Raw genomic sequence first — 25,513 nt, 5'->3', positions numbered from 1 at the left:
ATCGTCCTCTCTTAATCTAACTCATAGGCAAGTACCACTGTGTCCAGTTTTGAAATATATGATTAATATGCCCACTTTTACACCGTATATCATTTACTTTTCTCTTTGTCCGTCTATCTCCGTCTATTTCTCACTGGGTTGTTATTCTCTTATGCTTCTTAATGACGCATTAATGCATCTTTAAAAAAAAAAAAACATAATGGGAAATGACTCATTAGGACATTCACCAAATTTAATTCAGACCTTTGGAATCCAATTTTCCATTGCTTCCCTCTAATTTGGCGGACAATCGGTCCGAAATGAAATTTGGATGGTTCACATGCGCTTAAGAGCCTCACTCGGAATAGATGTGTGCTTACACCCAATTAAACAGGAATGTGTGTATTGTATATGCAGTGACACAGTATTAGTATGTGATATTGTATCATAGTGCTTGTATACACAGAGTACAGGACTGTTTATCTGGAGCTATAGGCAAGAGTGAACCTCCGTGAAAGTGCTGACAGAGATGTAGCTGAATACAAAGATGGATTCGAATTTTCATGTAAGTGATCCTTTCTACTAGATGACATTTGTGTTTAGTATTTAATACACGTATACACTTCTACATATATACTTTCTATCGGTTCAGTACGTCAGTATTCGCCTCAGTTTTCAGTCGTTATCTCATGATCGCAAGAGTCAATTAAATTGTATGTACAAGGTTTTGGGGCATGAGAACACAATACTAATGATGTAGACTTTATAGTGCCGATTGAACGTTAAGTTCTCAAAATATAATACAGGTGTCCTAAATTTAACTATTTTATCTGTCTACAGTTCTCTTTACTTAAGTATGTTTTTTTTTCTTAACGTAAAGTGCACGTATCTCCATGGCCTCTAAGCATGTTATATCTCGAAAATCATATTTTGTGCGCGCAAACAAGGAACGTTCTTGACACAAAATGCTATCAATAAATGCGACAAATGGCCAAATAGAACAAAGATAAAAGCTAAAGTCGGACGTTGCTAAAATACTTCTTTAAATGACATTTATACCTTCCACATCTTCCTTCAAATGCGAGTTTAAGCTATATCCCCCCACCCCCCCCACCCCCTCTCTCTCTCTCTCTCTCTCTGACAGCAGCTCGATTCACTATCACGTTTGTATTCTCTTACATAAATAGAGTTATTCACTATAACGTGCTAAAGAAGATTTTTGGTAAATATGCATGCAACATATGGGATTTGAGTAGCATGATATACATCTGGCAATATCTGTGTCAAATACACGTTTCAGGTTTCAAGAAATTACAGTAAATTTTGCATAAAGTGCAAGTCAACTATTGATTGCTTTCTATATATCGTGGAAAACGAGATCTTTGTATAGGATAAGATCTTGATTACACTTTTATCACACACAAACACACCCATACACAAATAAACACACCCATATACACACAAACACACAGATACATACACAAATACACCCATACACACCCATACACATTCATACACACACAAACACACACATACACACGCAAACACACCCCTACACACAAAAAAACTCCTATACACACACAAACACACCTTGTATCCTATTAGATCAGGTCATATAACTGCAAACAACTATTCCTTAAATAACTCTGAAGTGACCAATTAAAGTGTCTCCTTGTCCTGAAAATGTCCATTCCGCTTGTGTCTTCGTCTGTCACTTAAGTCGTGGTAGCAGATGATGCATAAAGTGTGTTCAATTCATTTAAGGATTCACGTTTAATTTTATAAATTCATTGACGTATTACTGGAGTAAACTATGTACCAACTTTATTATGATCGGATTGTCATAATACAACTTGCGAAGCTGCTGGAGTGGGTGGGCATGTTATGCGTATCTGTATCATCTATTTAATTTATAGCATATTTTTGTTTTAAGTCCCCTTTGGGTTCATGATGTTTATATTTTAATTCTTTAAATGCAGTGGCTGGGTAGTACTATAGTAAAGAACTTGTACAATACGTGTAAAATTCTCATTCATGAGTCAAAGCTGATTTCCTACGTCAAGTGAAAAACTATGTCGATCAAGCACGCCAAGCTTTAATTCTAATGGAGGTCACGAAACTAGGGGTCCATTTGCCCTGTTGAAGCTAGCATGCAAGTCCTTATTGTTGGTTGGTTGAATGGTATGAGAAGGTCATAACATGACCATTTGATCTATTTAACAAAAGAATACAATTTAATTGTTCGAAAATCTTTCAGTGAATCATATTCTGTTGATGTGATGCGTATATTATGACTATATAATGAAAATACACGTACCACTTATTATATTCTCAATATATACTAGTTTTGTAAGATTCGTTGAGAAAAAAATTGTGATTTTTTTTATATATTTGTTTGTTGAGATTAATAGACTGGAAAGTCTTTAATGTAAACAGTCAGTACCTATTGGGTTATGTGAATTTATTCAAGGACTTAATATTTTAATAATTCTATCGGATTATGGAAAACTTTTAATGGCTTCGGAAATATTCTACCGGTAAGTTCATGCGATTACATTGAAGTAAAATTGTTTGGATTTAGAACTGTGATTCTTCAGTGTTCCTAACAATGTAGCACATGAACAGATTAGAACTTTCATTCGGAATACCTTCGGACAGTTTCCGGATTAGTGAGAAATTCAATTTAGTACATTCTAGGAATTCATACACTGTAAGTTATTTTTATAATTCTTTCACTTTGTTTTGGTTTAAATTTTATTTAAATAACTTTATATTTGGAAACTTCAATGCGTGTTGTAACGCAGGCGTGGTGGGTCGGTTATTACTTCCTAATCTTTAAATATTAATTAACTGGTCAGTTCTTATAATTTAATTTTACAGGTATAAACGACAGAATAACTAGAATTATGTCAGCAAATCTACTGATTATATTCGTTCTAATTGTTGGTTTTTCCCGTGCATGAACCCCCAAAAAAGAAAATGGCAATTACTATTGTGATGTGAATACAGCAAATTAGAAAATGGCTCGCATTTTCAAGGGAAACAGGCAGAAATTGACCATTTATTGGTGAATTCCTCACACTTTCCTTCTGTATCAGAGAATTAAATCAATTCAAACAAGATTGTCGATAAATACCCAAATAATCAACAGTCATTCTTTATTTGCTTAATTTTCTATTTACAAGACTTCGAAAACTATGGATAATGAAAATTATACAGATTGTTACGTTCACTTATTACGTGGTAGTGGTTTGGTCTGGTCATTGTCATGGAGCGGATCATCGACTATGGTTTTATTGCCCGGATCAAGTAAATAAAAAATAAAATATGAAATTCTTGGATTGAGTAACTGAGTTCACCTAGGTAAAATATAACAATTGTAAGAAGTACATAAACAAAACTTATAAGAAATGCAATTGGCCGGTATGTTGTACCGACGAAACAAACTTCATCATGAAATCGAGTGAACGATCGAACTAATTTGCCCTGCATGGCTGCATAACGTTGCTGATAGGCCACCAGAGTCGCTACATTCCTTCTCTCTCTCTCTCTCCAAGTAAGTGATCAGCCGTAATTCCGTTATTTGCTGCCTTTTCCCACTGTATGGTATCTATCTATCTATCTATCTATCTATCTATCTACACACACACACACACACACACACACACACACACAGATATATATATATATATATATATATATATATATATATATATATATATATATATATATATATACATACACACACACACACACACACACACAAGAAATTTATTCTGGCGATGTTAGAGCGAAACGAAATACTGGCTGATGCAGTACATTAATGGCAAATGGTGATGTATCAAGGAGGGAACTTTATTATCATTTCTAAGGAACATGAAATTTAGCAATGCAATCGAGGACGCACACGTTTACACAAATATTCTATATAATCCATACAAACTAAGGACGCACACTATTTGACAAAATCACGGAGACCGTGGACATTCGTACTTTATGACCAACAAGGACATAGTTGCACATCTAATCCAGTCTTAACAATCAGTACGACCGTTCAGGTTGCCTAGTGGTTAGAGAGTCCGCCTTGGATGCGGGATGTTGCGGGTTCGATCCACAACAGAGTCATAGCAAAGACATGACAATGGTACTAAAAGCTGCATCGCTAGGAGCTCAGCATTAGGATATTAGTGTTATGACTAGTCGGCCTGGTGTAAAATATATGTGACTACGTGTGACGTCATGCTACGTGTCTGCAGCATAAAGCCCCAATGCTCGACATCACTATAAACTGCCACACTGCAGACACCCTAGCGATATAACTGAAAGATCACATACTAGTATTAATAAATTGCAACCTCCATAAGGGTTTCGTCTACAACTGTTCTTTAGGTCAATTACATTATTTTTGAAATATATATCCTGTTGTTATTGACTGACTGATGCATTAATTGATATAATTATTATCCTGCAATTAGACTTTAGTACGACATAACATGCGTCGGACTAATTCACCGCTTTTGGAGATCATATCGTAATAAATTTGGAGTATTCTCATTTGGTTATAGCGCACCGTTTTAAGGAATTATTAGATTTGTGTGATTATTTGTTTGATTAGTGGAGCTCGATGCAATGGAAATATTCCTTAGCCGGAAACAATTAGCCATTTAGTAGGAGCAAACGTCATGGAGCGAAGTGTTAGTGAGTTTCCATGATGCCATGGTTGATTTTAAAAATCACCGGCCATACTCCAACATTTTCCTTTTTACATCAGATTTACATTACGTGATTAAAAGTAGTTACGCTTGCATTAAAAGAGCAAAAATATTATCAAGTATAAAGAGGAAATAATAATTGAATTACTCGAAATAAAATTATACAACGCTGTTACTTCCCCTTACTTCCGATTTCCCACCTATAGAGGACGCCAACCGGAAATGACGTACATTTATCCCTATAAGACGAAGTACACGCTTCTTGTTGTCGAAAAATAAAACACTATAAACTATGGATAGGGAATATTTAGATGAAACTAATGAAAACTAATTTACTGTTCAGCCTTATATCGGTATGCGTGCACGACGCACTAGATTGTGTCGCTTTCAAAACATTTCCATTGTTTCAATTTATTTGGAAAATTTCAGTTAATACAGGTAAAAAGAATCAATGCTGGCTTCCCTGTGTCGGCAGACTTTATATAAAAAAGAAGAAAGAAATAGGCACATTTATAGAATCCAAAGGAACCAAACATGACTTCCTTTTGTTGGCCGACTTCAGAAGAAAAAATCGGCACACTAAACAGATACCAAAGTCAGTTTCCGGGGTTGGTTTGCTTCGTAATAAAATAACCTATATATTTGATATACTGTCGGTAAGTTTAAACAATGTGTTTATTGCTATATGCCAGTTGTGTTTATCACCCGGGCTTCTATGTGTTTGCCATATGTAATCATAATTGGTGTTTGCAGGGCAAATATTATAAACAATAATAACTTGCTTTAATAATTACTTCTGTAACCCATGCTACCAAAAATATTATCATTTTGTACTCACATTCAATGTATTTTTAAAAAATTATTGTTTATTTGCGAGATACCGTCTTATAGTTAACCTGGATACAATATAATCTGGGTCAGTTTGCAATAAGTAACTTATCATGCGTAAATGTCAGATGCCTTCAAGCAATCGGGTGATGTTTTCGTCTCATTTGCGATTTTGTTAATTGAGATAAGCGATACACTATACACCAAGGATGCATAGGCATGCCGGCATCCGTAACATATATATTTCGCATGATGAAAAAAGAAGGAATGTACGATAACAATCCAAAGTTAATTTCTTTCATTTTATTTTCAAACAAGTGTATGTTTTCAATTTCTTTTGTACCGTAAATGTGTGTGTGTGGGGGGGGGGGGATTAAGCAAAAATATTTCCTTTCTAATTTCTACGGAATAATGGAGTAAATATGAATGACGATATTGACCAGTAATCACAAGCTTTCAGTTTACGCGCGCACACACTAAGACAACTTGAAGAAGAAAAAAATAAACAATACAATTAACTGGTAAGAGCTTCATAATGCAGTAAAAAAAATACTGACCAAATTCTTAACATATTCTCTCTCTCTCTCTCTCTCTCTCTCTCTCTCTCATGTGTAATCAAGTGTGTATTGTATGCATCAGTGTTACAACGTGAAACCTAAAATGAAGTGCATTTGTTATAATATTTCATGTACACTACCCTTCGCACAATGTATATATATTCTGTAGAATATTATCTGTTAAGTATTCTTGTTTTATATATCAATATTGATACTTTGACCAGAAGAGTTAAATCGAGAATGTCGTTGTGCAGATGCATATATGTTTAGCATAAAAAATGTATATAAATATTTTAATTAGAACACGCAAGATAGGTCAGTTTGTGTTTTCTCCCATAAATATGTATGTTACGAAGTATGATTATTTTCTTTCAAAGAATATCAAAATAGTTTATTTAAATTCAGCTTTTTTCCTTAAACCTATCTTACATAGCATCTACATTTTTGTTGAAGAAAAAGAACGTACAAACTATTGTTAAGTTTGGCCGAAGCATTTTAGCACACACACACACACACACACACACACACACACACACACACACACATGCTTCGGTATTTCTGATCAACAACGTTTGTAAAAATAAATAGAGATAAAGATTACCATACAACAAATCTCGAGAATGCACCATAACCAGAACCGCCTTAGAACGAAACAATCAGGCATGACTTCTACATATGGTTTATTCAGTTATGATTTTACTCTTTGTCTCGGTTCATTCGTCATGACTTCCTTGCCAGGATACGCAGCTAACCTCTCTATGAATCACATCAAAGATTCAGCTGAGGTTTCGGCTTAATCACCAAGGACACATTAGCACTATTTAAGGTGTGTGTGCTAAAATGCTTCATGTTAAAGTCGATAAAACTTCCTTATTTAAATTGCAATCGGAACTGAAGAGAATGTGTGCATTTATCAAGTTTATTGGTTCTTTAAAAGCGAAGCAAAACCCACCTATTGGGGACCGCTTTAATAATCGGCAAACTATGACCATGTCAGATGTTTTAAAAACAAAGTTTTCTCCAAGTAGTAAAATGTACCCTCTCTCTCTCTCTCTCTCTCTCTCTGCATACCATTTACAATCTTGATTTATAGTACACAATCTTTATATTAATTGTGGTATTATGAGTTTTTATTGTTTTGAATTAAGTACCATTATTTGCAGAACCTTTTCAAGACACTACACTTGATTTGCAGTCTTTGTTACGCTACCCTTCTAATCGATGCAAACAAACACTAACTTACATGGCACATCAAGATGATGCTTTATAAATGGACTGAACATTAGTACCAGTGGGTAAGGCTAACTCAGTTTTGTTTGATCCATACATGTGTGAACCAATGACATTCAAAAGGGTCAACGAAATCGTGATGAGAAAAGACATGAATTAAATAAACTTGCACTAAGTACCAACAACGCATCTTACTTTCAATGAAGATAAATAATTGTGTTTTGTTTATGCACTTTATTATTTTCTTGAAGTTTGGTGGTTAATTGAAATAAAGTATGTTGTTTACGCCATAACAAAATCAAAATACGTAGGTCTTGAATCATCTGCAAGAGTTACATCACGTTGTCCGATTAAGTTTATTAATTATGTGCTGAAAGTAGTAGATACTAAGCTATGTCACTTCTTGCATACATTTAACGTCATGATCAGCAATCCGTTCTCTTTTTAGCTGGGTATAAGTTTACGTCCGTAGTCAACTTTAATGTTTGTTCATATTGTAATTGTATCGTCCCAGCGACCACCCTCTTTTTACCCTCTTTTTACCACGTCAAAGGACTAGCAGATTAATTTCGGAAGGCATTTAAGGCACTTTTACGCAAATGTACCCAGAATCCATAACAGAAAGGACACCTAATTAACCGAAGTGACACACTGTCACACCAGTGCCCAAATTTTTTTTTCTTTATGTCTGTTTAGGCAGTGTATGCATGATTCTCTGTCGACTGTACCACTTCGCGAATATATTTTGTTTTGTAAGGATTATGTGCAAGTACCAAGTACCCAATTGACTAGATCGAGCGAAACAATATACATTTCATAACTGACACTTTCAAAAGTCACACACACAAACACACACACACACACACACACACACACACACACACACACACATATATATATATATATATATATATATATATATATATATATATATATATATATATATATATATATATATATATATATATATATCCACAACATATGCGTCAGAAAATGTCTGTCATTCATATGGATCCATCCTACTTCAAATGTGTGCCGGTGGCTGATATTGGAACCATCAGGGCTATTTACGAATCAAGAATCGACAGAGGAGTTGCGAAAGCATCGAACCATTTTTTTCGGTCGCAACTTCTCAGGCAGTCATAATATCAATCCAATTTTGTAATTGACCGAGGCGGTCCGAATAGATTTTAATTTTCATTTTTAGCGAAGACATTTACGGCGAGAATATATGTGACATACAAACACGTTCCGGTTGTTGTATTAGGAACGATGGCTGCCATTGCAAACTACAAATGTAAACTACTGACTAAAATTGTATAAAGCGTTTGTAGTCTAGAATATTTTACTTCTGCTCGGCTGTCATATCCTATAAAATGGATTTCAAGAGGTCTTTAACACCCACAGCATGACTGGACTTACTTAATCTCAAAATTATTTATAAAGTTAGTAATGTTAATGAAAACAATTGTTAATTTCAACGCATGTGATAGTTTCAATACTACAACTACTACTACTACTACTACTAATAATAATAATACAATAATATTTCAGATCAAGATTCTTAATTATACCCGTTCTAAGTCGTTTTGTTTACTCGTCATACCTTTTACCCTATTTTCTGTTTGTTTGACATGCTAGGTTCAGTTAGGTATTGTGTGTAAATAATTGAAGATAACAACATCTTCGACACCAAGCTCGCTAAAACATGATCAATGTAGCGTTGACTGAAACCGATATCGAGAAACTGTGTGAACGGTCGAATTTTGAATTACAGTGAACATTAAAGTTGAATGCATTGAGCATTACAATTTTATAGCATTTAAGCCAAAAAAGTCACTTCGACCTTTCTTCGTTCATCTCCCCCATGTCAGTGTAAACTTCAAAGGGGCAGCATTCCAACTCAGTGAAATTGACAGAGGTATCTTAACACGGTCATTAGAAAGTAAACATTTGAGCTACCAACCCTAACCGCTTGGTAGGAACCTATGTCCACTTATAATTCGTTTCAAAGGGAAATTGGTACGCACCGTCGTTCACATATTCCGATCTGTCTAATCCTGATGAAAGGAATTATTTCTTTGGAAATATTTAAGGCCCGCTGCCTACAATTGGGCAGAATAAATTAAGGCGTACACTTTAGGGCAGTCAGACTTTAAAGTGACGACCTTAGTCGAAAATCTTTAGTCTGAAATCTTCCGAAAGAGGAAATAGTCCTCATTCCGTGGGAAGCCTAAAGAGAATAGTGCTTTCCTGGTTAAACAAGAAAGGGACCAGGTGCCCGACTTGTAAAAGGAAAGACAAGTTTTAGTGCTAGGACGCACAAGTTCAGAAAGAGAACAACAATACGGTATGCCATTTTAGTTTCACGTAATATTCTATTATTTTATTGTTTGTCTTATGCAAATATGTTTGCTATGACTAGGTTTCCATATTATGTATCGTTTATTCAGTTTCATGGAAATGTGTTGATGCTAGAGGTGGTATGCACTTTATTTTATTCAATTTCATGGAAAGTGTTGATGCTAGAATTGTTATGCATTTTACCGTATAATTTTACAGTTATTAGTTCATTGGTATAATTGATTGCATGCGATACAAATGTTCACATGTGTAGGATTTCATATGAATATACGAAATAACTTCCTTTGGTTGATACAGATTATCGTGAGTTCCCGATATTTACCTAATATCTGATTTTGTAATGTTTGAATAATCTTGTAGGTTAAGGATTGCTGTGAGTTACAATTTGTGCATTCCATGAAATAGTAATCGAACATGTAATAGCATGTAAAAAGTACGGTAGTAGTTGATAGACGCTCACGTGGTAATTTTAAGATCTGCTGCTGGAAGCGAAGTCAATGTCCTACCGTTCTAAGTAAGAATTTACGTGGATAGCCAACAAGCTCTAAGTAACGAGAGGGAATTTTTATACGTCGTAGAGAGTGGGGTATACAGAAATGTAGGGTAATTTTGTCCTTTAAGGAACAGCTCTCTGGTAGAGAGACGGGACAGTCTGAATACAGAAGTCCGAGGAAAGGAAGGACGATATCAGAATAAAAGGACAAGGAAGTCCATGAAGGGGATAAGCATAGAGGTTAGGAAAGACGAACTAGGGACTTTGATATACGGTCAAAAGAAAGTAAGGTGACGCACATCAATCGTGGACAATGCGCTCTTTTCACCTCTCGTTATGATGATGAAGTAGATCCAAATTAGACACACCTGTTAAATTATATTGCCATATTCTAACTTGAATTGGAACTGCCGTTATTAATTTGTTCTGATTAAATTTGTTATTTTCTTGTCAAAGGGGGATCGTATTGCTTTATTTATTCCCAGTATGTTCGATGAGTTCTCTGTTGAAATTCAATTCTTCTTCACTCCCACAGGTCTATAATATCGAAGGAGGTCATCCTGTATATAGCGCCAGCCAAATCCAATTAACCATCCCTCTTACTAAGAGGGCGACGTTATAAACTGTATGAGAGATAATTCGCTGGATGGTTTGTTTGTTAGGTTGATCGTCTTTTCCGTTGATGCCGCTGCACCTATCTTGGTGCATCTACTTACTATCTTATCGTCAAGTCGTATTTCCGTGGCACTTCCTGAACAATAGCATAAGCAGATTATGTGGGAAGCAATATGACTCTTTGTTACTTGGTATATATAACAGTCGATATATCACGACACTTAGTGTGTATGGATAAACAAAGTTGACAAAATTGTGAAAAGTGAATTGAAACCTTTTGTCAATATATACACGAATGCTCATAAATATATAAAAGAATACTCGTCAATGTAGAAAAGAATTCTTGTCAGTATTTAAAATAATACACGTCCATGTAGAAAGAATACTAGTCAATGCAGAAACGAATACTTACCAATGTCTAAAAGAATACACGTTAATATAGAAAAGGATATTCGCCAATATAGTAATGAATACTCGTCAATATATAAAAGAATAGTCGTCAATGTAAACAAGAATACTCGGCAAAATAAAAGAGTACTACTCGTCAATGTAGAAACGAATTATTGCCATCGAATAATAGAAAACTCGTCAATACAGAACGAACAGTGACAAATTGGATGAATAATCTGAATAGCTTCCATAAATATGTTTGAGATATATAGCTCTTGCCGAACATTATGATAGATAGACAGTTCGGTGTGTGTCGATCACTGATAATGACTTTTTTGTTCTTATTTTTTATTTTGTTTCTTTGTGGGGTTTTTTTGTGGTTTTTTTTGCCTCAGTAAGAGCAACCCATTTTCAAGAAGTAAATATGCTAATTAGTCGGAGGGCGTTCTCATCACACCTGAGAGGAAAGTTGCGGGAGGGAGTCACGGTAACGCAACTGGTATAGCAACAGACTTGTAATCCAAGGATCGTGAGTTCGATACTCGCCCAGGCCAACCATAATCCGTTGTCTCAGTGCTACTTTGTGAAAGCCACACGGTTCTCTCATTTTCTTGGCATGATAAAGCCAATAATGTGTTAAAAGGCATATTAAAAACATCTTAACAACCATTGTATGCACTGACGGTATGACTTGATTTATTCAGAAAGTTAAGGCAATGTAACGTTGTTGCAAATAATAATAATAATAATAATAATAATAATAATGAGGACTTCGTATAGAGCCCAATCTTTAGAATCTCTAAGCGCTTTACAACATTAGACAACACCTATAAGATAGAAAACATATAATGATATGATTATAAAAACAAACACCATGAAATTAGAAAACATTAAAAAAAAACATGCTGAGAATATTTAAGGTAGGAAACATTATTAGGTCTTTAAGTTTGTTCTTGCAGTCGAAATAAGTGAGTTTTGAGAGGCCTCTTGAATGTGATCACTGTGTCTTTGTGTCTAAGTTCAGTTGGCAATTCATTCCACGTTGCTGGGCCCTGGTATGCAAAAGAACGCTGTCCATATGATTTTGTTTTCATAGTGGGAATAATGAATATACGATTGTCAGAAGAGGAGCGTAAGAATCTTGCCGGTGTGTACACATGGATGAGGTCGGATAGGTATGTTGGACTAGAGTCCGACAGTGAAACGTAGCACAGAGAACAAATTTTGTGTTTGATTCTGGATCGAATGGATAGCCAGTGTAGGGTACATAGCAGCGGGGTGGTGTGCCCTGGTCGTGGTACTCTAAGGATGATCAGAGCAGCTGTGTTTTGATCTTTTTGAAGTTTTGGAGCAGATATTGAGATGAACCAGACATAATTGAGTTACAATAGTCCAGTCTTGAAAGTACTAATGAACACACAAGTGTTTTAGTGGCATCAACTGAAAGATATTTGCGAATTGAGCAGATGCGTCTCAGCTCAAGATATGCATCCTTGCATATGTTCATGACATGTTGGTGCAATGTGAAAGTACTGTCCAGAGTAACACCTAGGTTTCGTACTGATTATGTAAATTTAATGTTGGTGTTGCTGATATTTGTTCTTTGAGGTATAGGATGTGAATGAGAAAGTCTTTGTGTTGTGATCAGAATGGCCTCAGTTTATCATCATTCATCTGCAGCTTGTTACATGTCATCCATGATTTCACATCTGAAATGCACCTCTCTACACCTTGGATGGTAGGATCAACTTCAGTTGGGTGGCTAGATTTGTATATTTGGGTGTCATCAGCGTACAGTTGGTGAGACACTGGATGATGATCTATGACACTTGAGAGCGACTGAGTTTCAGAATGAAGAAAACAGGTCCAAGAGCAGACCCCTGTGGAACACCACAGCATAGATCAACTGGTCTGGAGTGTATTCCATTTTCAGATACAATTTGTGTCTTGTTGACCAAGTAGGACTTGAACCACGTTAAGGCTGTATCATGAAAGCCAAATACATGCTGGAGACAGTAAAGTAATATATTATGGTCTATTGTGTCAAATGCTGCAGCCAAATCAAGGAGGATGGCTGTAATCTTTCTACTATCCAACGCAGAGAGAATGTCATTAACTACTTTCAGAAGAGCGGTTTCAGTACTTTGGCAAAGGGAGATATGCAGATTGTACATTGCTTAAAAGACTGTTTGAATTTAGATGAGATACAAGTTGGAATAGAAAAACCTTTTCTAAGATTTCTTGTATGAATGGGAGATTAGAAACTGGGTGGTAGTTCTTTAAATCGTTATGGTCTAGTGTTGGTTTCTTCAGCAGAGGCTTTACAATGGCAGTTTTGAAAAAATGATGGGTATTCCCCGGATGAGAGAGAGGTATTAATGACATCAGTTAGTGAAGGCGATACTGGATCTAAGCACTCAAGCAGCAGTGATGTTGGAATTGGATCAAGTTCACATGACTTTGGTGCACTCTTCATCAGGATTGTACGTACGATATCCATAGAGACAGGTTCAGCTGCTGCTAATGCTTGCCGCTCAAATTCTGTATCCCAACTGTATGGTGACGACGAGTCAATTGAAATTCTGGTGTCAAGCTTATCTCTAATGGTTTGTACTTTGTCACGGAAGAAAATTGCAAACATGTCCGGAAGGTCGACTGGAGAGAAAGTAGTTGGAAGTGGTGTAGATTTGTTCCTTGACATTAGCTTGTTAGTAATCTCGAAGAGCTCTCTGCAGCTGGAACTTTCCATGATCTTATTAATGTAGTAATCTGATTTCGCTGCATGGACTATATTTGTGACATTCTTCTTAGCGGCTTCATAGATTTGCTTATGAATAGTGAGTCTGGTAGAAAGCCAGAGCCTCTCAGCTTTTATCGTGGTCTGTCGACAAAGAACATTAGCCTGACTTAATTTTAGTGTGATTTTTATTTTTATTTTGGGGGGAAAATGGGGAATGGAAAACATATATTTTACGTATTTTATAATATCATGACTAATTGCGTGTCTAATGGTATAAATCAACGCCCTGACCAAAGTGCGTATCTAAAGGTATTGTTCAGGAAAGGATATTCTCAACAAAAAAAAAAAGAGTGGAATAATATAACCTTGTCATTGTATTGGCGTGGTGCAGCATGTATTCAGGAGATTTATGCGTAATTCAAGGATATAACAAGTTGAAATGCGATACTAAATGCCCTGATGTGTACAACAGGTACATAAATGCTCAAGCCCACTCTTATTTGTCTTGTTTGTCTCTATGGTAGCCGTAACGTTCTTTGACGTTTTGTTGACCGACACAATAATCGCTTTATGTACTCGCATAACGACTTGTTCAACTTCAAAATCTACAGATCCAGCTCTGCTGCTGCATAATTCACCGACTGATTCTGTCCAATTTGTTTAGAGTAATCAGTAGAACAAACAACAAAGACCTTGATCGGCAGGCGCATTATGCTACGACGGATCAAGATCTTTGTTGCTTGCAGTTTGACTCGACTTACAGGCGAATATATACAGTACATGTTACGAAGGCTGTAAGTTAGCTTGATATCATCATAATTATCTAATACTGATATAATAGAGACGTCAGTTTAACGGACATAGTACATTTTGTCAAGAAATTCGAATCGATATAGCACTGCTTGAAAAGCATGTATCAGCTATTTGAATAACATTGCCGAGCACAAGATAATCTTTAATAATTATATTAGCAGTATATTTAAGAACTAGAAGCTATTTATATAAATGTGGAAAAATGTAAAACGACTTGACTTGATTCCGATAGATCGATAAAGCAGTGAAAGGGAAAAATAATATTCGAACTCGAAAATTATGGCATCTACATCGATCACTCAGACCACTGATATACACAGATTATAATACATATTATTTTATACTAGGGACAAACATCTATAAGATAGCAGAACTGCGCAAAATGTCTTATTTAATTCACTGTATTAGTTGAAAAGTTACACCAGTAATTGGCGGGGTTGTCAAACTTAATCGATTTCACTATTTTAGCTTTTTCAAATGTGCTAAAAAATGAATAAATAAATAAATAAATAAATAAATAAATAAACAACAATCACAACATTATTGGTCATAGAACATACTTTAAAGAAATGAATAGAAAAAGATGATTTCGTTTTAGTTTCTGGTCTCTGATTGCTGGAAATGATAGCATTAAACGTGAATGGTCTATCCACACCTACGTAAACTGTAGCTTTGTCCCGTCGGAGAGCTCTGCAAGTATTTGTCCCAAAGAAACAGGATTCACGCAGCAGTGCAAAAGTGTCAAGAGTCTAGAAACTTCCATTTAAGTTCAAATTCATTATGCACCCGGTTATAAGTCGCGTCTAGCTGCAAATTCAAATTTACCGTCACATAATGCGTCCGTAGATATGGGTGAATTCATTTCGTTTCAGTAATGATTTGCACAGACAAGATAGATCCTGATCTGACAGCGCATTATGCAACGGCAGAACATGGTATATGTGGTTTGCAGTTGGACTTAAATGGGCGAATAAGCGAACATAGACGGTAATATTCTTTGTTCTCTTAGGGAAAAGTGGAATGTACGTCCTTCTTATAAACGAGAGAGAGAGAGAGAGAGAGAGACTTCATGCTCAGGCTTATAGTTCTCTCTCGTGCACACATTAAAATCGTACTGAATTTGCTGTCCATGTAAATTCATATATCACTGTGATATCTGGTGAGAGATATTATGTGGAAGAATTAACAAAGACCTTAGCCTTTATTTATTTAATCCAAGAGAAGGAAAGCCACCACACACACACAAAAAAAAAAAAAAAAAAAGACAGGTGAAAGGTACACTTGACTTATTTTACTACTGGGTGTGACACGGTGAATTCGAGCAGAAAGATCGTATTAAGAAACTTTACATACTCCCACTTATGCATGTAGTGTTTATGGTGACATGTACGACTTACGAATTGCTGATAAAATATGTACTGGCGAAAGCAAATGGAATTGTATCTGAACGTGAAAATGAAGTATTTTTTTGGCCCATATGTTTTTATTAAAAATTTAATTCAATTATCTTTCAAAAGTTCAGATTTGATTATAACTTCCGCTATACCTTCGAAAGATACTGTAAACATTACACAACAAAGCATGTCTGGAATGCGTTTCACATTGTAAATGTCACCTTCGTTAAGAAAGGCAAACTACATGTTTCTTAATTAAATATAGCAGAGCTATTTGATGATTTATATGTGTGTCTGTGCTTGCGCTCCTGCGTATTTGTAGGTTTGTGCGTGTGTTTGTGTGTAACACGTTATTAGCTGTATTACCAATGTATAAGCTTACTCAACCCCAAGCTGCACCGGATACCGGATATTACCAGATATTGAATCTGTTGCCGTTTGCAGCTAGAGCTAAGTGTTTATTTTCAATCATGCGAGTTTACGCATATGTATACGAAGCATGCGATTTCCTTCATGAACGGCAGTCATAGTTTACATACATACATCTTTCACCTTTCATCACTTAGTTCACGCAATACTAGCTTTTGCCCTATCGAGCTAAACCATATTTCTTTTTAGTATAATAAAATAGTGCACAAAATCAGACGATAAAATTTAATGAGCAGTTTATTTATTTACTGGAAATTTTAAATAAAGGAAGCAAGCAATTTATGCTTGTTTCTTTCATATATTTTATGTTACTCTCACTGAATGCAAGGAAACGTGCACACATAAAATAGCCATATTCTTGTTTGTAATAAAACAGAGAATACGGGCCGAAAATGTTCAATATTGATAACCAGGTCATAAGGGGGTGGGTGTACAACATATGTTATTACACAATAGTATTTTAAGATTGTATGATGGCTATGGTTACTAAGGCTCCGGTAGACATTGACTGTCTTTGACACTAACAAATGTAACCTGTTATAAAATCTGCACTAGCAGCTGTAGGTCAATGAGAGCGTGGAGGCGCTCGTGCCCCTTCAGCCCACTTCAATCCCCATTAGAAAACGATTGCAAAAGAACTGATACATTACATTGATCAAGCTTTTTGACCGTTCAATATTACAAAATATGCCCAGGAAAATACGTAACATGTAGAAGGTTACGGTGGCTTTGCTCCACGGATTTCATCTCACGGACACCTCGCCTACTTTTTTAGGACCCCCGACCCACACACAGAATAGACGTTTTTCCTTATGGATCAGTCCCTGCTTAGATGTATCTATTGTATTGTATATGACATCAGGTTTCGATAAATACATAGATTTGGAATGCATTAGAGAAAGGCAAAAGTGAAAGATATATAGTAAAAATTTGGGGAAAATATTGTTTCAACGCCTTTCGGTTCAGCGGGAGACGGGCACACACACTGTTTTAATAAACTCATCACCAGTTAATAGTCAAGCTTTTGAATTTTGGTGATTCATTCTATACAAACCAAGGTATATTCTAAAGATGGATGAAATATGATATATAATGATAACCCTTGTTGCTAATGTCAGTGTATGGAACTAAATAATTTGTAACTGCTACCGTGAGTTATCCAAAGCCCGAGGATAGAAAGCCCGGGGGTAGATGGAGTCACCTTTAGCAGCTAAAATATCATATCATAATGCGGAACAGGAATTGAACATATATATATATATATATATATATATATATATATATATATAGAGAGAGAGAGAGAGAGAGAGAGAGAGAGAGAGAGAATTTCACCGATTTGGATTAATTTAAAAGCAACTCATGCATTTTAATAGTTTTGTAATACTTATATGGTATTCTTTCTGTGTGAGGTTTATTTTCTTTTATTTGTATTGACATTAAATATATTTTATATCAGTGTAATTACTGTGTTTTTAGTTGGAATAATAATTTATTATTGTTATTATTATTATTATTATTATTATTATTGCAGAAATTACGGGCTGAGTAATTCGTCCTATACTATTAGAAATAGAGATTTCACTTGAATTGTAATTTCGTCAAACGTTTCAAGTAATGTACAAGGACATAGCGGAATCATTACTGTAAGTCACAACTGTGACCGCGACCAAAAGAAATGGTCTAAATTATGTGTCATCTCTGATCGTCATGTGTGATTTAACGATGATTTTTTACTGATGCAGTTTAATATGTCTCGTGCAATCTGGTTGCGCCTTGTGCATTTGTTTGAACTTAAATATAAGGCAAATGACCATGGGTAAGGTGTTTGCCTTTCAGTCTGAAACTTCTATTACTTTCTATTTGTTGTAATCTGGCTGTACTATTATTGCAACGAAACCTTATTTCATCATGTTGGGCTGTGTTTTAAATTATATCGGTTTGCACCATTCATATTATGTCATAGACAGCAAAGTTAATATTGCTTGGATGATACACAGTCTCATCATATTTCGTCACAAACATGTAGAATATTTCTAATATTTCGGCAATGGTTTAAAATGATATTCAACTTCAGCAGTTAGTACCAGTGTTGGGAAAAATCAGAGACTCTCACACACGAAATTTGTATAAGTTTAGTTTTAATGTTTTACGGTTCAGCAACACAAGTACAAAATTTCGAACTAAGGTGATTGAACCCAATTGTTTTGATTAATGACGCTACTCTAACAGACGGGAGTTGAATTGGAACCCCCACCTATTGTGTTGCAAGTCTGGCACCCAAATCACCGAGCCACCGCGAGAAAAATAGCTACTGTTTCACAGTCTTTGATGCAGTAAATTATTTTCGTCAAACATTGCCTAAAAAAATGTAAACATACGAGCGAATTCCTGCCTCGAATAGGATGTTGCCATCTTGCTCGATTCGAGGTACGTCTTTTGTCTTTAATTTTGCTATAAGCAATATTTGTTAACAAATATAAATCACATTTATATTAAAATATTTGGACCGCTCCGGTGGCCTAGTGGTTAGAGCGTCCGCCTCGGATGCGGGAGGTCGTGGGTTAGATCCTCGGCCGAGTCATACCAGAGACTTAAAAAATGGTACTAACAGCTGCCTCGCTTGGCGTTCAGCATTAAGAGGTTAGTGTTAGGAATGGTCGGTCTGGTGTCAGGATAATGTGACTGGGTGGGACATCATGCTACATGTCTGCGGCATGATGCCCCAGTGCTAGACATCACTATAAACTGCCACATTGCAGACATCGTAGCGATATGACTGAAAAATTGTTAAAGCTACGTTAAAAATCAAAATCACACATCACATCACCAATATTTGGAACCGGCTGAGACATGCTGAGATTTAAATGCAATGCAGAAAAGACCAAGACGATCCAAATACCCCTGACGTGGGCTGATGAGATTTAATCTATATATGCCTGTAACACTTTTTGTTTTCCTTATCTAATTTAAATACGTTCTGTAATAGTAGATAATAAATGTATTTCATAACAATTGTATGATCAAAGTATTCAAGGAAATATCCTGTTTTATCTGGTCAAACTTGAGAGATTACAATCATAGAATATCATAAGGGATATTGATGGCTTTTGATGCAGTTGTTATTCTTCCTGGACAGTGAAGTTGAATTATTGGAAAGAAAGTTAAAGATTATGCTTCAGCTAAGTCTGCAGCTTTTGTGATGATAGCAGATACGACTTCCTTTGTATTAACAGTATTACCTATGGACTCTGTTATGAGTCTATGCTCTTAAAAAATGTAACAGAAAAGTGTGAAGACAACAAGCTTTGTAAAATTTAACACATAATTTATTTCCCTAGACTACAAAGTGAAAAATGAAAGAAAAAAAAAGAACTTACGGTACTGCAAATTAAATCCAAAAATAATCCAAGAATTAAAGTCAGAAGTCCTAGTAAAAAAAATCCTGAATAAGACAGTTCAGTTCCCAAAGAGATCCAAAATTGAAGGAGATCAATCACGTGTCTGTTATAGCCTACGAAGTAATGATGTGTCAACATACTCTTGTTGAATAACATAACTATTATTCCAGATTTGAATAAGAATAAATTCCAATGAATGTCTTTATCCAAGAATTTTGTCAGAACACTTGTATTTCCAGGGATAATAATCATTTGAATTCAATGATTTGAAGAAAATGCAATTCAGAATAAACTGGTCCAAACATAATACAACTTAAAGTGTAGGATGTAAAAGCACAACTGGCGAAATCCCCACAGTCACAAGATAACGTAGTTTTCAGGTCACATTAGCATTTTTTTTAAATAAAAAAAAACAACCATTACCTGATATAAGAAAACCTTCTAGAATGATCTAATGAGCCTTGTTTGTTTACAACACAATAGCCTACTAAATTCACATGTGAATCTCCAAAAACCTAGACGCTATGAAGATATTATTAGCTGTTGACATAAATTAAATTAAATTTGTTTTTAAAAAAGTCACTCAGGTGAAGCAGAAATGAACTCAGTTTGGACAAGGTCAAGTCCAGTAAACAGTGTTACAATATAATAGCATATAATGAAATAAAAACATTAAAACTAACAGCCAAGCAATTAAATTAAATATACACAACAACACTACTCCTTGATAAAGGTCAAACATTTAACAACTAAACTTGTGTCTGTTAATTGTTTGTAAATTGCCTCACTCTGTATACTCTCTCTCTCTCTCTCTCTCTCTCTCTCTCTCTCTCTCTCTCTCTCTCTCTCTCTATATATATATATATATATATATATATATATATATATATATATATATATATATATATATGTATATATATATGTATATATATATATATATATATATATATATATATATATATATATATATATATATATATATATATATGTATGTATGTATGTATGTAAATATATATATATATATATATATATATATATATATATATATATATATATATATATATATATATATATATATATATATATATATATATATATATATATATATATATATATATATATATGAATGTTCAAGTATATAAGTGATATGCACAAAATATTGTGTACGGAATTTTAGGCCCAATTTATGATTTGTGAAGAAGACGAGGATTATTAACATTACAGTACGGTATAGAACATGTTTCATTTATAAAACATTTGGATACATGGAATTTTGAGGTGTACATTATCATTTACTTGATTGGAACACATCGTAAAACTTGGTTCTTGGAGCAAGGTGTATTGCTCACTTGGGGTTTGTGACTGGAGGTAGTGGGGGTTAGGACCAACCTGACTATTTCTGAGAGTCACAAAAAAATGTTTCTGTTTTATTTCGGTGTAGCATTTTACCAAAAATTATGTTTTCTACTCCAGAAATTTCTTAGTGTTTAAGAAACCTCAATTATTCGGGTGACCTCGGCTATTTCTTTGTTTATATTTTGAACGTTAGATTGAAATTGAAAATGAAAAATATGTTTCGATGCATTCTAAAAATCCTCAGTCTATCCTTGATCCGTCCAAGCCAGTGGGTTCTTACTGGCAGCTATCAACATACATTTGACATACAATCCGTACCTCTAAGTTGTGATTGTGGTAATCAAGTAACTTTTGCGTCTACTTCCTGTTTACTATGAAGTAGTTGTGTTTTTTTTGTTTTTTCTTTTACCGTTTTAAAGACATAATTAATATAGTTCTAAAGTCGTATACTCATTATATAGGAGAGTTTAGAATTAACTTTCCAGTGACTAAGATCTTAATGTCGGTTCTAATATTTCGACGCGGATCTAAAATGCATCAACATACACAGCTAGACTCCTGACGCAGGGATCCAGACTGCAACAGCAAATATCATTTGATATTCGGTTAGTTATTCATAGAGACAGCTGGAGAGGCAATTGTCATTTTGGTTTTAAGAGCAAATGAATGCATTAAATCGTGCGTTATGTGTAACATAGTTCACAAAACGTTTGGAAATTATTTGTCGTTATTACTTTACCACGTGTACAGACCCTCATTAGAAGCGTACACAGATTTAGCATTGATTTCATTTAAGAAATTCCGGTATATTAACTTACGTGGTGTTGAACATTTGACTTCCCAGTACGTAAGACAAAAGCCAATTGCAAATAATGAAAACACAAAAATATAAACGTTTGAAGTGTTAACTAAATGCCGAACATGTTTCTTTAAAAGAGAGACTAGAATATGGAAGAATACCGAAAATTGCCAGGGGGATAAAAATAACTATTTCTTATTTTTCAGTGTCTACATGGCATAACAGTATTGATATACGAGGGTACGCAAGCTGAGGTGAAGCCACTTGGGAATACATCGAATGTAGAATTGTGTTAATGAGGTATGAATCATTTCATTTTAGGTACGTTATATATGTGTGTTGCAATACCAATGTTTCTAACGGTTGTTATTTAAGATATATGTAATACACACGCTCTCTCAGATTTATGGGAACGTTTTCATTCCAACACCTCCTTAACAATTTCGGCAAATTTTCAAAATGGGAAGACGTTTGTTTATTGCTGTATAATTTACTTTTTGTCACCTTATTTCACGAAGCGCCATAAACTGTTTTATAGTCAAAATACATAATCAAATCTCCAGTATTAGTCAAATGGGTGTATACATAATCAAATCTCCAGTATTAGTCAAATGGGTGTATACATAATCAAATCTCCAGTATTAGTCAAATTGGTGTATACTAATGGGTATATAAAGAATTGTTAAAGTATTACCGTGACACATCTTTGTCAGTTCATGCATGCAAATGTGATTTTTGATGAATACGTACTGGGGATAAAGAAAATTAATTCTTTTACATTAGTTTCATTTATAATGTATGGTGTATTTTGTATGACTTACATAAGCCATAACAAAGCGCAGCTACATATTCTGGTTCATATCAACTCAGTTATCATCGCTCCCTGTCTGTCTCTCTGCATATACATATATATATATATATATATATATATATATATATGCAGACAGAGAGAGAGAGAGAGAGAGAGAGAGAGAGAGAGAGATGATAACTCAAAAGAACCAAAATCTATATACATATATACAATCTTAGATGCATCAAACAGACATACAAACAACTTCTTTCGTCCTGGAACCTAGTTTTCTCAGAAACAATAACTGTGCTCTTGACAGTGATATGACACTTTCATTGTTATATTGCAGGTACCCATCATCAAGTATTAACGGAAGCTCATCAGATAAAATCTGTTGAAACTACAAGATAAACGTTTTATTATAAAACCGTTACCTCATATAAATACATGTATTGGATGCATTTCTATGTTCAACAGCGATGCTATCAGAATATGCACATAGATACCAACGAACATGGAAAGTTTTGCAAGCGACAACATCATTGCTTCTTTGCGGAAAAGACGTGAGGAAGAAAATATAGCGAAACTTCCCTAAACTGGCCCATTTGCAACCGGATTCAACTGCAGAGTGGATGTATATTTGTTTATTTTTACCCCTTTTGATACCGAACAAACGTCTGTATAGCAGCCAGCCTGTTTGGTTACAACAGTGGCCGATTCAACGATGTTTAATAGTAAAACATAAATATTCATTCGGATGATCCAGAAATCCCTGAGATGTTCAGAATTAACTGAGCAGCTTTTTCTGTTATCTGTGCAATAGTAGCAACGCAGGTCTGTCATTCACACTATATGCATGACGTATTTAGAAATGATATATCTTTCTCGAAGACTTGGGTAGGTTGAAATGTGAATGTGTGGAAAAACTCTATAATATATTAAGTTTCCAGTGAAATCTCAGATACTTCAAAAACAGCAAGCTCACGGAATGGGCAGAGCACATATATGTGTTAGGTAACAACCACACAAGTCGACCGTGTGATAGTAAGTGCAAAGCTGAACATGCGTTAGTTTATTAACAAGATTTTCACCACGATGATTCATAATTTACCTTATGGTTAAAATATTGAAGGATTTCCTGAATGCCGTGCTGTTTTGTATTCTGAAAAGTTGAACACTAATTTTCAACAGTGCTGTTTGACGTATTATCCATCCTGTACTTATTGTGCAACTCACAAGATGACAATGAACTCCACAGAAGAAGATGAGCGCTTGATAGAATTGAATGACACATACGCCCGAGCTCTGCTACCAGTAACGATACTGCATGGCTTCATTTCAGTGATGGGAATAATAGGGAACCTTATCGTCATTGTTATATTTTCAAAAAGTCGAGAATATAGACAAGATAACTTCAGAGTATTTGTGTTGTTTCTCGCAGTAATTGATCTTGTGGGTTGTGTGTTTTTGGTTCCGGTGGAGATGATTAAGCATGCGCATTATTTTTCCTTTGAAAATGCTGCCGCTTGTAAATTAAAGTGCTTATTCAACGTCTTAGGATGTACTGCGTCCACATTTACTCTAATATTAATTTCCGTTGACCGGTTTAGAAGGGTCTGCCAGCCATTGAGAAAACAAATCGGAACCAGCTTAGCCTTTAAACTGTGTACCTTTCTATGTATTACAGCTGTGATTGTTTCAATCCCCGCCCCTGTATTTTGTGGCGTAAGATCCGATACAATGGAGAATCCTTTTGGCGGTAACACCACAGTATTTTTATGTTCAACGGAGGCTAGATATCAATCAAATATATGGCAGAAAATATACGCTCTATTTTCGCTATTTCTTTTAGTTATCTTTTCTATATTTTGTGCTGTTGTTTATTTCTTGATTGGAAGGGAAATTTGGAAAAATTCAAACTTTCCACATAGTACTTGCTTGTCCCGCAGTAAATCCAATTCCGATATACTTGCGATTCAAATGCAACTCGATCCAGGCTATGACGTAAACAGTGGTTTTATAGGAGAAGAAGAAGGTATTAGTCTCGCCAGAGAAACTTCATCACCGAAAGATAGGTCCAGAACGGCCTCTAATGCGTCGAGTACGACAGAGAAAATTAATCGTGCAAACGTTTCAACGCGAAACGCATCAAAAGGAGCCTTATCAATGATATCGACCATCACAAAGACGACGTCATGTTGTTTCAAATATCGGAAAACGCTAATCTGGTTCCTTGTGACGCTTGTTTTTATTTTAACGTATATTATATATTGTGGACTACTTATCGAGAGAATGAAACTCACGAAAATGAGTGCAGAAAGACTTGCTGTGTTTTCATTGTTTGAACGATTGTATTTTATAAATAACATGGCAAATCCCATTATATATGCTTGCTTATACAATAAGTTCAGAAGATCCTGTAAAACATACTTGAATACAATGATCACATATGTATGTAGAGCACGATGATGTATTGGGATAATTAAAGACATAAGGACAGCTGCAGCATTAATTGAGATTTTGTATGTCCTAATTTATGAACTGTTTATACTCGCTTATAAGGCTAATCCAGCTTCAAACTGCACTGATTCAGATCTGCAGGCGCAAGGTGCTCTGTCACATCTGG

The 25,513-nt window shown here is 35.1% G+C and overlaps 1 long non-coding RNA gene across 1 annotated transcript; it reads left to right on the top strand.

Moving 5' to 3' along the window:
* The first annotated feature begins 226 nt into the window (after positions 1–226).
* LOC149793448 (uncharacterized) lies at positions 227–25,392 on the top strand. The gene is made up of 3 exons (XR_016422789.1): positions 227–544; positions 22,304–22,397; positions 23,237–25,392. It is a non-coding gene; the product is annotated as an uncharacterized LOC149793448 (long non-coding RNA).
* Positions 25,393–25,513: the final 121 nt, after the last annotated feature.

Source organism: Sinohyriopsis cumingii, chromosome 8 (genome assembly GCF_028554795.1).
Source record: "Sinohyriopsis cumingii isolate HCF-2022 chromosome 8, ASM2855479v2, whole genome shotgun sequence".
Taxonomy (NCBI): Eukaryota; Metazoa; Mollusca; class Bivalvia; order Unionida; family Unionidae; genus Sinohyriopsis; species Sinohyriopsis cumingii.
Note: the sequence above shows the minus strand (reverse complement) of the source record. Positions and strands in the feature narration are given on the sequence as shown.